General features: G+C 37.8%; 1 pseudogene; it reads right to left on the reverse strand.

Annotated features, from left to right (window-relative positions):
- Window positions 1–12,025, reverse strand: part of LOC149176793 (putative boron transporter 2) — a 31,052-nt pseudogene extending 19,027 nt beyond the window's left edge.
- Between the last annotated feature and the right edge of the window lie 347 nt (window positions 12,026–12,372).

Genomic DNA, 12,372 nt, shown 5'->3' on the forward strand with positions numbered 1-12,372 from the left:
TGGTGTTGTTTTTATAGTTGGTAAAAAATTAGAGAAGGAAATATGAATCACTATGGTGCTTGCTGGAGAGCCAATAATCACCTCGTAAATGGAATTTAGATCCCCATGGTGCTTTCTATGAGAAGATAGTTGATAAATCACCTAGACAATGGATTCAACCTGTTGGACTAAGCAATAACCTAACTAGACCTTGGGTGTAAACCTTTTGAACTATGTTTAAGGCCATTGAACCGGGTTATCTATGCCTTTGTAGTTAATGGGAGGCTTAGTGGATGATGAATCACTTTGGTTCTGGTTATATAACTATTAACCACCTAGACAGGTTAATATGAATCATTGTTGTGCTTGTTGGAGAGTTATTTTGATATGGATTTAGACAGGAACACAACAAATTACAGAGATAACCATGAAGAAAGACATGCAGCGGAAATAATACTTCATTTCATTAATGTAAAATACTGAAATATCCTTACAAACAAAAGTGGAAATAAATTAGCTAGGGCGATGGTAGCTTATCTCTGAGAAGAGATTTGACGGCTACCTGCCTCTGAACTGTGTTACAATGAGGCTCGAAGGCCTATTTATTGTTGAGAAACAATGGAAAACCCTAAACATCCAAAAACCTAACCTTAGAAGATGAAACGCCAAACTGTGGACCCCATTTGGGTAAATTCGTACATCACTTCCTAGGGTCATAACTTTGGCATACGATCTTTGTTTGACGCACACAATATCTCGTTAGAAATATCTATATAAGAACTACAACTTTGGAAAGAGCACCTTTAGTCCATTGTTTCAAGTTGCTCTCAGTTTTCCCAAAAAACGTTGTTTAAGGCCTCAAAACAGCTCCGAAAGTTCAAGACCCGAAAAAACTGCTAAAAATAGTAAATTGTGCTACAAATAAGGAAACTGAAAAACTGAAAGAGACAATTGCGGGGGTCCAAGTGGGATAGGTGGGTGGCCACCAACATCCACCTGGATCATTTCTCCCCACTTAGGAAGCAATGGTCCCCGTTGTGTTGAGTTCCTCCATCTGTTGAACTTGGTCCCTGGTGAGCTATTTTGCAATCTCTTATTTGTCTAGTAATGGTGCGAAGCATGGTAGAGGGCAGTCCACATTTAAGACTTGGTGCAATCAAAGGAATGGGGGAATGATGTGCTCCAAAGCATTGTTTCCCACAGCCTTCGTAATGGTGTAAGGACCATGTCGGAGTGGTCGGAGCTTATGATGGGCTCTTGTAAGGCATTCTTTATGTAGGTGCAACTAGACTTTGTTAACCACCTGAAACTTGTGTGGTTCCCATTGTGGGTGAAGAGAAGTTGTTCCTATGTTCTTTCATGATCGTATCCCTCTGTTGCTGCGTGGAGGAACCCTTCATGGGGGTCATGGATGTGGCGACGATCTTCCCCTTACTTTGGGAGCAAACTAGACAAAAAATGAATTTCCTAGTCTGGGAGATGAGCTTGCTACATTTCTTAGCAGTGATCAAATAGCTGGCGGTAGGTGGGGCTACCTCGGATATCCTGTATAATGAATTACACAAAGAAATAATGACAGTGCGAGGCCTTGAATCATACACAACATGTCACCTCCATAAGTATGGCTGGCCTAATAATACATCACAAACATCCAGAGGTGCAACATCACACAATACCTCATCTGTGAAGGGATTGATGCTGTAGGGAAGGCAGCACTACTGGCGGACTTGAAAATCTCGTCCTTGGTGAAGCCACCCAATACTGTATCGCTGTGGGTGTGGTGTAGTCGGTAGGCCCAACCGCTTCACGACATCTACTGAAATGAGTTTCTTTTGGCTGCCACTATCGACAATGAATTGCAGCGGTGAACCCTTCACCCATATTTGTGAGTGGAAAAGACGCTCCCCCTCCTCTGGATCTTCAGGCTCATTCTTCTGGATCTTGGCAGTGGCAACAGTGGCACTGTGCTCCACGTCAATGATCTGCTTCCCTTTGCCATTCCCCTTTTCGGGTTCTGACTCAAGGTCAGAACATGCATCAGATTTAGAAGCCTTTAACTCAACTACTAGTGACTTCTTGGTCCAACATTCACTTGTTTTGTGAGTGAGGCTCTTGTGGAACTCACACCACTTTCATGTGTCCTTCTTCAACTTTGTGGTGTTTTTATTTTCTTGTAGCTTTGACGGGTTGTCTTGGGTTGCCTCGTCTTGGCTTTGTCCTTGGTTCTGCAATTTAGGGAAGCCTTTCCCTTGCTTCAGATTCATAGATCCAAAGTATCGCTTCTTCCATTTAAACTTCTGCTTGATTTTGACAGCATATCGTTACGCCGTGCTGAGTGAGGAGATGTTCAGGAACTCCATCTCTTCCTGGATGTACATGTGTAGGTAGCTGCGGTATTTGAGTACCAAATGCAGCTCAGAGTCCTTGATACCCAACTATGTGTGAAGGGTATGAAAAATGTTTGTGAACTCCGGCACATCTTGGTCCCTTCCCAGGTCTACTTTATGTATTTTTCCTCATAGTTTTTGACAGGGTAGTATTGCTCCTTGATGGCATCCCGAAATGAATTCCAAGTGGGAGCGGCTGAAACAATAAGTTCATACTTTCATCCTTCTGCTCGCAGTAGGTTTCCCACCAATCCTTGATGTGGGGGGTTACTTTGAGAAGAGTGAAAATAATCTTTTCCCGACTAGAAAAATCATGAATAGAAAAATACCCTTCTAGCAGATTTAACCATTTATCTATGAAATCTATGTCTATTTGACCCTCAAAAATGGGGATTTCAAAATTAACTTGTACCTTGAAGGGTGTGGCATTTCCAGAGTAGCTGTTGGAAGCCGATGCGTCGCCTCTGGGTAGTTGCTGAAGGATCTGGGCAAAGTTGTCCATCATCGCGTTCCTTTGTCACTCGAGGGCTTCTTCGAGCAAGATTTTGATAGGATCTCCTGCCCCCTCGTCTTTCTTTTCATCCACCATGGGAAGTCATTAAGATTTGAGAGGCTGGTCTTACAAAGGTTTGACCAGTTGAAGCCCTAACTCCTTATATCCCGACCTCGTTGGGGACATGTAAAGAAAAACAGAGAAAAAGCAGACTACTTTGATACCACTAATCCAGATTTAGACAAGAACGCAACAAATTACAAAGATAACCATGAAGATAGATATGCAGTGGAAATAATACTTCATTTCATTAATGTAAAACACTGAAATATGTTTACAAACAGAAATGGAAATAAACCAGCTAGGGTGATGGTAGCTTATCTCTGAGAAGAGATGTGGTGGATACCTACCTCTGAACTGTGTTACAATGAGGCTCGAAGGCCTATTTATTGTTGAGAAACAATGGAAAACCCTAAACATCTAAAAACCTAACCCTAGAAGATGAAACACCAAACTGTGGGCCCCTTTTGGGTAAATTGGTACATCACTTCCTAGGGTCGTAACTTTGGCATACGATATCCGTTTGAAGCACACAATATCTCGTTAGAATGATCTCTCTAACAACTATAACTTTGGGAAGAGCAACATCAGTCCATGGACCCATGTTGCTCCCAATTTTCCCAAAAAGCGTCGTTTAGGGCCTCAAAATAGCACCAAAAGTTCAGGACTTTAAAAACTGCTAAAAAATAGGAAATTGTGCTACAAATAAGGAAACTGAAAAACTAAAAGAGACAATTGTGGGGGTCCAAGTGGGATAGGTGGGTGGCCACCAACATCCACCTGGATCATATTCACCACCTAGAAATTTGAATACAAACTCTTGTGGTGATTGATATGAAAAGAAAATTGATAAACCACCTGGACAGTGGATTCAATATCATGTACTAAGCAATAGCCCATATTTACCTTGGATAAATCCTTGTGAATGAGCTCAAGAGAAGTGGGTCATTGTTGTGAATACTAGCATAGGGTAGTTGATAAACCACCTAGACATTAAACTCCATCTCCCAAGAGTTTGACCAAGTTTTTTGTGTGAATTCCATGAGAAAATATCCCCTCAGACTTTGGATCTAGTTGGAGGGTGTCTAGTTGCATGAAATATGTGGCATAGATAGCCTATGGTTCAATGGAGAGTGGAAGTCCCTGCTTCAATTGTCAGCCATCTTTAAATATTCAGATAAGTCAAATGCATTAATATACTGAGTTGTGAACTATGATGTTCCATGAATTTCATATGTTTGTATGAGTTCTTATATATTCATGGGTGTTAATGAATTCTTGAATGGTGAATATCATCATTATTCTCATGCTTTTCATGATATCTTAGATGTTATAAATTCAGTAGATGCCTAGAATATCTTGTCCAATATTATGTTCATGGAGGGTGTGAGAAATTGTGATTTTATGCTCACTTAGATGGATGTTAAGGCTTATGAATGAATATAGCACACCCTGAATAGTGGATTTGTGATTTATGATAGATATATTGTATTTATCCATGTTCAATTATTCAAATCAATGTTTTTCATGTTTGAACACTGAAAAATATGATGTCTTTATATGAATTTAACTAGACTATTGTAGGGTTATAGAGTTGCATTTTTTCTTACATTGTTATGCACGTCAACTTAAGATTTAGGTCTTTGAACCTCAGGGATACAAGCCTCAATACATACATGAGAAGGTGTGGGGAAACCACCCATCTTTTTTTTGTGAACATGACATGGTGGGAAGTCATCAGGACTAGCATAGCAATAGGAAAAAACACTTATGTGTATGGGAAAGAGCTCGACATTATGGGTCTTTGATTAAAACCTTATCCTAATGGAACCATGCCCATTGGTCCCCATGATTTTTTAACCATTGACCTATCAGTCGGGTTTTTCTTCATAGAACACACTCAAAGGGAACAAGCAAGTTGGGCAAGTGGTGGAACCTAGCCTTGTGGAACCTTGTTGTGAAATTTTCAGACCCTTTGGGCCATTTGGCTCTTAGCCTTTTGGATTTTCAGGCATTAGAATGAGATAGGAAAAGAAGTGGGTTGATGGATCGATGTCTCGGTGAGTTGGGAGTGGTCCCATCGAGCTCTCATGCCTTCGTGGTTTTGATCTCCCATAAGAGTAGCTATGTGTGAAGTAAAATAACCGATTGTTAAGATAACATGGCTTGGGATGTTGTGTTTTGGGGGTGGACCCTGTTGGGCTTGCAGATCCCTAGGCCACTGGGTTTTTCAAAGGGAGAATTTGGAGGTCAGTCTTACAAATTGATGGTTTAAATCGAGCGAGGGAGACCCGTCATCATTGATGCTTAATGAGTAGGGTGGTTTGTTGTCAAGATTAGCATAAACCCACCTATCTCAAATTAACGATTGACATTAATTGAGGATCCCCTCCTCCCTAAACTTTGAAACCATCATTGGAGGGGTCCATGCTACTAGTTGCTTTGGTCGAGGCCTAGTTAAAACATAGCATACATGAAAGAAAAAGATAATATGGGGGCTAGGGTGGAACCATGGGTATCAGAACAACGCCATGGGGTCGTTAGACCTTGGGGAAAATTGTAGGAGTAAACATATGTGGATACCTGGTGCTGGTGGGTTGATACCGATACTTGACCATCGGCTCCAAAGACATTTTGTGTGAGGAAATTTAGGAAATCTTATGTTGAGACCCTGAGATGATGCGGGTCATTGAGCTCCACCTCCAACACACAATATAATGTGGTGAATCACAGGTTGGCATCTCAAAACTCATACCTTAGAACTTTTAATTAAGGTAGATGCTGAGAAATGTGAGGGGAATCCTTGAGGCCAAGATACTGAGATGATGTGAGCCAGTAGACCCCACGTCAGACACATAGTACAGTGGATGGAAGCAGATGTATTATCATATGGTCAACCTAGAACCCATCAATGGATCGTGTGTAGTGCCATGTGACTAGGGTGAAGGCCACATGGTGTCATTTTGATGACATGGCCTTTATTAATAGGATAAAAATTCTAACAAGCATAACTTCCTATTTGGGACTCATATTGAGAAAACAAAACATATCATTGGAAATCTCTCGATGAGCTAGTCATAATAGTGTTGTCATGATTAATTTCTACAAACTTTGAAAACTGAGCATTTTGGTACCTCAATGTTCGGAAATAGCCTTGAGATATAATTTTGAGGATTCCGCATAGAGGAGCACCACACAGATGGACAACATGCAATCATTTAAGGAGAAACACGTGAAACGTGAAATACCTTAGGAAAGTTGTTGTGGTTTTTACCCATAGTATTAGGAATTTCCCAAGGTAAATATAGGTTGTTGGTCAATCTTGTGCCCAATGTAAAAGTATAAATAAGGGCACAATGTTATGTTATAGATATTCCTTATTATGTTATGTTTTAGGTGACTACTATGTGAAGCTTTTGTACTATGACTTGATGGTTTAGGTTGGTGAGTCGTGACACTCTAATGTAATGAAGGATTCTCTCAGGTAATAGAATTGAATGTTTGGATAATTGTCTCTGGTGTAAAGTATGGTTTTAGTATTTTTTAATCTATTATGATGGATCATATTATTTTATGATAGCGATTTATTCACTGTGTAGATTAAGTGTATAATTATAACTTTTCCTTTTGGTTATGTTGAGAACAATAGCAAAGGACCCATGTTCCCTTCGCTGTTGCAAAACTTTCTTGGTTCATGTAGTCCCTCATAATATGTTTTTGTAGTTGCTACAACAACCCCCCAAAATTTTTGACATCCTTAATTTTAGAGCCTCCTTTTTGTCAAATTCTCAAAATAACAAACTCCCTAAAAGCTCCTAATTTTCTTTGGTTATCAAATGACTTGTTGCAATCTCTCCTAGTAAATCATAGTAGTATTTCGTAAGCATAGCACATCTTTTAGAATTATTAGAATCGCATCATTGAGTGGTAATATTGCACTATAAAGTTTGTCACACTATCATGCACCTAATCGCACTTTAAAAGACAATAGAGCATTTATTTTTTCTATCTCACATGTGTGGAGGAAATATATAAAGGGATTCAACCCCATGGCTCATTACATTGTGTTTTAGGGTAGTAAGAACGTCGCACATATTTATTTAATAGATCTCTCATCTACCCTTGTAGATCACAATTGTTCTTGAGTAATTAGCTAAGGTAGGAATCATCCCCTCACATTTAAGATTTGTGACTTGTACATTTGCTTTTGGTTTATGGGGTTTTGTCATTTTTTGTGACCTTCAATCTTCCCATGGCATTCAAAATTCGTATGCCCATCAAAACCTATATATGCTAGCGAATTAACATTTTAACTATCACTCGTGTGCTACCAAAGGAAAACCCTTAATCACACTTAGCAAAATTTTGAATTTTCCATCGCATAATCAGATTTCGAACTTCCTCATCTATAATCTTAAATTGCACTTTCCCTTAATCATTTCTTTTCCCAATGTGATTCCATAACCCTTATTGTTATGCTTGCGCAACCCAAAGCCTATCCTACCTTTTCATTAATTCTCTTTGCAAAATCTGAGTGCACTTCACTTAGTTATCACACACACATATTTCAAGATCCAAAGTCCTTCCATTTACATTATAGTTGCATAAGTCTTGATTGTGATAGTAATAACTGTCACACTCATGTTTTGTATCACTTCAATATTTCCATGTTTGTTGTTATAAAACTTGAATGTGCCTAACACCAATACTCTATCATTATTTTTCACATTTACGTGACTTAACTGTCTATCTTTAACACCTATTAACTCTATGGATTTCAATAGTGATAATGATCTTTCCTTATACTCATATTTGTCACACTAGTGGATCCTAACCTTTATGTTCATATCTCTTTATTGATAAAAGGCCCAATTGTGATTTACACATTCCTCATTCTCCTTGTTTCCATGCTCATGTGTCTTAACATTTACTCCTTTGTTGACTCCTCTATCACTAAAAACTCCGATTATGCGCAAGCCATGGCTTACCCCTTAGAAATGTGACTGTGACTCCCAATGCACTATGATTTTATTGGAAAATATATATGAACAAAATAGGAATCATAATAAGGTTTTTTATCTAACTTTTATCTTTGCAATGAATATATTTGAAATTCAATGGACAATATATTTATAGTGCAACACTGTACCTTCATCTACCAAAATCATGCCACCAATAACGAAGAAAGGGACAATGAGAGAAGTGATTGAAAACAGCATTGAAGGGATGGTGGATAGTCCTAAGTCCAAAGTACAATTTCTTAAGTACACAACCTACAACATTGACAAACCAATATCCATATCATGGTCTAGTATATTCAAGGAATTTATCATAAACAAGATTCTAGAGATGAAAGAAGACAAAGATGTCTATATCAACATCAAAGGAGGACCAAATAGTGTTGTAGTCACAGAGAATTCAATGCAAAAAAAGGACAATTAGACTACAAAAAATAAAGACAAAGGCAAGCAACCCCTCAGGTGTTTTAATTGTGGTGAAGTGGGACATTATGCCTCTAAGTGTCTAGAGAAGAAGAAATAGATGCAACAGAAGAAAAGAAACATGTTTTTTAAGCTAAACTTTATCTTTGTAATTAATATATTTGAAATTCCTTGGACAATATATTTACATTGCATTAATAGACCTTCATCTACCTAAAAAATTCCACCCGTAATGAGGAAAGGGATGACGCAAGAGGAAATTGAAAGTAGTTTGAAGTAGTGGTGCATAGTCCTATGTCAAAAGTACCAATTCTTAAGTACACAATCTGCAACATTGAAAATTAAATATCCATGTCATGGCCAGGGATATTCAAGGAATTTATCAGAAAAGAGATTCCAAAGATAGAAGAAGATAAATATGTATATATCAACATCAGAGGACCAAAAAATGTTGCAATCGCAAGAATTTAATGCAGGAACAACAGGAAAATTAGACTTCCAGTAATGAAGACAAATGCAAGCAATCCCCCAAGCGTTTTAATTATGGTGAAGCGGGGCATTATGTCTCTAAATGTCTAGAGAAGAAGATATAGTTGCAATATAAGGAAAGAAACACATTTTTTCAACCACAGTAAGAAATTTCTCGATGTAGTAATTCGAATAGCCACAAAGAAAAGTCCTTTTCCTCTCAATGAAAAAATACTCAAGGTCATAATAAATCCATGAAAGAGTGTATGGATTCAAGAAATGCATTGAACAAAGGATATTTTGTTTGAAAACATGGAAAGATAACACCCCCTTTCCATAACAAGTCCAACAGAGACACACATTGTGTTGAGAACCAACAAAGACAATTCCATAACAGTAATAAAAGAAGCAAGCCGAATGAACTAAGAATTCAACATAGATTTTCCTCTCAGAAGAATACCAACCCATATAATATTAATATTCTTGTTATTTCTATCTATAGTATCAAATGTGAAAGACAATGACCTCAATTAGATAAAAGGAGCAACAACTATACTAGTTCTCCATTGTAGAAAGAAAGCATAGACAATGAGAGAACCACAGTAATGGATATGAAATTTATCTTCATTTGGTTAAAAGAATCACAAGTGGTTCATATGCTCATATTATGGTAGAAATTCAATCAAACAATAAAAATAATAAACTCATGGTGATTCCCCTATCAGAACTCAGCATATAAAGGTATGGATGAAAAAGGGAAATAATATGCTCAGGGGGAGTAGATCCTTTGTCCCTCTTTATTGAAAGGAAGAAGATGGCTTCAAGTGAAGCCATAAATATCAGGTGTAAGGAGCATAAAGGATATATTGAATTAATGCATCTGAAAGGTTTTAAGGAAATATTTTCTTTTTCTTTTGAAGTTTATATGCTAATCATATGTTCAAGATATTAGATTTGTGTTGAATTTAATTGTGATAGGTGAACTAGTGTTTCTAATTGATAATTGCTTTATTGAATAGAGTTTCTGTAGATAGATGAAATATTTTTGAGCTCTATAGAAATCAATCTAGAATTCTTGCGCGCTGAGAGGCTAAGACTACAGTTTGTTGTGGGTATGAAAAACCTATTGGTGTGAAAGAACATTTTGTGACTAAGTTCAATTGGCAGAAGTGACCAATGGAGCCTGTATTTTTGTGATACCTGAGACATAGTGTGATAGCATACATTGTGTAAAGAACCTATTTTATCTCATGAGATCTAGGAAGAAAGTTGGCTATTGGGATGAGCTAGGCACCCTTATATTATGGTTGATGTATATTTCATGTTGCTAATAGTGTGTTTTCATGGAATATCTAAACACACGTTGCAAAGAGAAGAAATGGTAACCAATTTGTGAAGAGATCAAACATTAATGAGAAGATCGGACAATGCAATACAACGTGATTACTTAAAAATTCTTAATGTCAAAGAGAAAGCATGGCCAGAGGGGGAGAATTGAATATTTTAAAACCAATTCATTCAAGTCTCCCCTTCTTTCTAGTTACACACCTTCCAAGTTTAGGCACTCCCTTCTCTATCTCCTGAATCCCTCATGTGATCCATTCGCTTCCTCAAACAAGAATACTCTTGATATTTATGGAGTCTTACAACCACGGAATCCATCTAGATTTCTCTAAATAACAAAATGCATTTGTCATAACATAACTCATGGTGGTCAATGTATGTCATATGGTTCCAATGTCATCACAATAGCCTTGTCCCTAGGATTTTCAACTTCACAACCATCATTTATCCTTCATGGATAGATCATTATCTCACATGTATCACAAGCATATATTTTACATGAGATTAATAATAAAAATTTAAATCAAGTATTCTTCCTTTCCCTTTTCTTTTCCGAACATTCTTAATATAGGAATAAGATTTCGTAAATATGAAATTCTTCTCATGATGTTTAACTCTTGCATATGGTAGTACTCAACCTTCATTATCATAATGAAGTCCATTTCAACTGGAATCTATACTTTCAATCACCCAAGCAGTGGTAAGTGTTCATACATAAAATATTTTCATTGAAAGATTTATAACATCCATTGAAATGCCCTCAAAATTATTATACACATAGTAGTTCAATCACTTTCAATTGATTTAAAAATAAATTGAAATGAAGCTACTATTTCATTATTTATTTGCATTAGAATCATTCCAAGAATTCCATAATGCATTCAAACATTTATTCCAAAAACCAAAGGGATACATATCTTTTATTAGGGAAATTTTGAGGTCTAAAATGGGCCTCCTAAGGAAATTATAAAATAATAGTGGAAATAATAAAATAAGATAGATTACATCATCAAACTTTAGAGGTGAAAAAGAAAAAAACATTTTTTTAAACTTATCTCCCTATGGGTCTACCCAAATTTCGAGTGGGAACAATCATTAGATGCATAATTTTGTTCCACATCCAAGGAGTACCCATGTTTCATACGTTGTTGGAAATAATACTGAGAGGGGGGGGGGGGGTGAATCAGTATTATCAAGTTCTTTTAATAAATCTTCCTTATTTATACTTTGAATTATTTTTGTATGTCAGTACCATAAAATAATGAGCATGAACAAGAAAAATAGATAGTCACACCAAAGAAGACCAGATATAAGGTGGAAACCCAATGTGGGTGAAAACCACCTGCTGCAATATGTCTCTATCTTTTCAAATTAGAAACTCCTTTTACAATAATTTTGTACTGGTGCAGTCCTTTACCAGTACGTAGGCTGCAACCTGCAGAGAGCTACAACTCTCTCTCGTTTTCCAGTCTCTCCTGGAAGGGAGCTACAACCCCCTACTTCTTTTCTTTCAAGGATCACTTTTCATAAATTTTCAAACTGGATCCATGAACATCAAATGATCATCAAGTACAAGTAAGTCACCCAGTCAACTGCAGTAACCAGATCAATAGTAATAGTAAACTAAACCCAGAACACCTTATCAACAGAGAAAAGTCAGTCAAATAAATGCCTTAATACAGATCCGCAGTTTTTCTTTATCTGGGCTGCGGGGCTTCGCACTTCACCTTCTGTGCCTCTGCGTATCCACGCAGAGAGCGTTCCTCTGCACCACGTACCCATGCACCTATGCCTTCAATCGCGCCGCGTACATCTACTGTGCCCTCGCACCCACTGCTTCTATCGCGCCGCATACTTTCACTGTGTCCCCGCACCTGCGACTTCTGTCGCACAACGTACCTCTGTGCTTCTGCTTTCTCTTCACTGCGAACCACCGCACCTGGACTTTTGTCGCGCTGCGTACCCACGCACTGCGCCTTCTTCTGTTGTGCGTACCCCCACACTTGCATCGTTAATCACCTGCGAACCTCTGATTAGGGCCAAATTGGCAGTCCACCAGTGTGCCACAGATAGTCAGATGCCCAGATCTGATCATGCGCCCGAGAGATCACACTTCATAGATTCACTTTCAACTTCACTTTTATATAGATCAAGCTTTTAAACCGATAACCCAATATTTCAGATCTTAAGATATTCAATT

The sequence above is a fragment of the Pinus tabuliformis genome, chromosome 4_1 (genome assembly GCF_031772625.1).
Source record: "Pinus tabuliformis cultivar Carrire ecotype Pingquan chromosome 4_1, CPIR1, whole genome shotgun sequence".
Taxonomy (NCBI): domain Eukaryota; kingdom Viridiplantae; phylum Streptophyta; class Pinopsida; order Pinales; family Pinaceae; genus Pinus; species Pinus tabuliformis.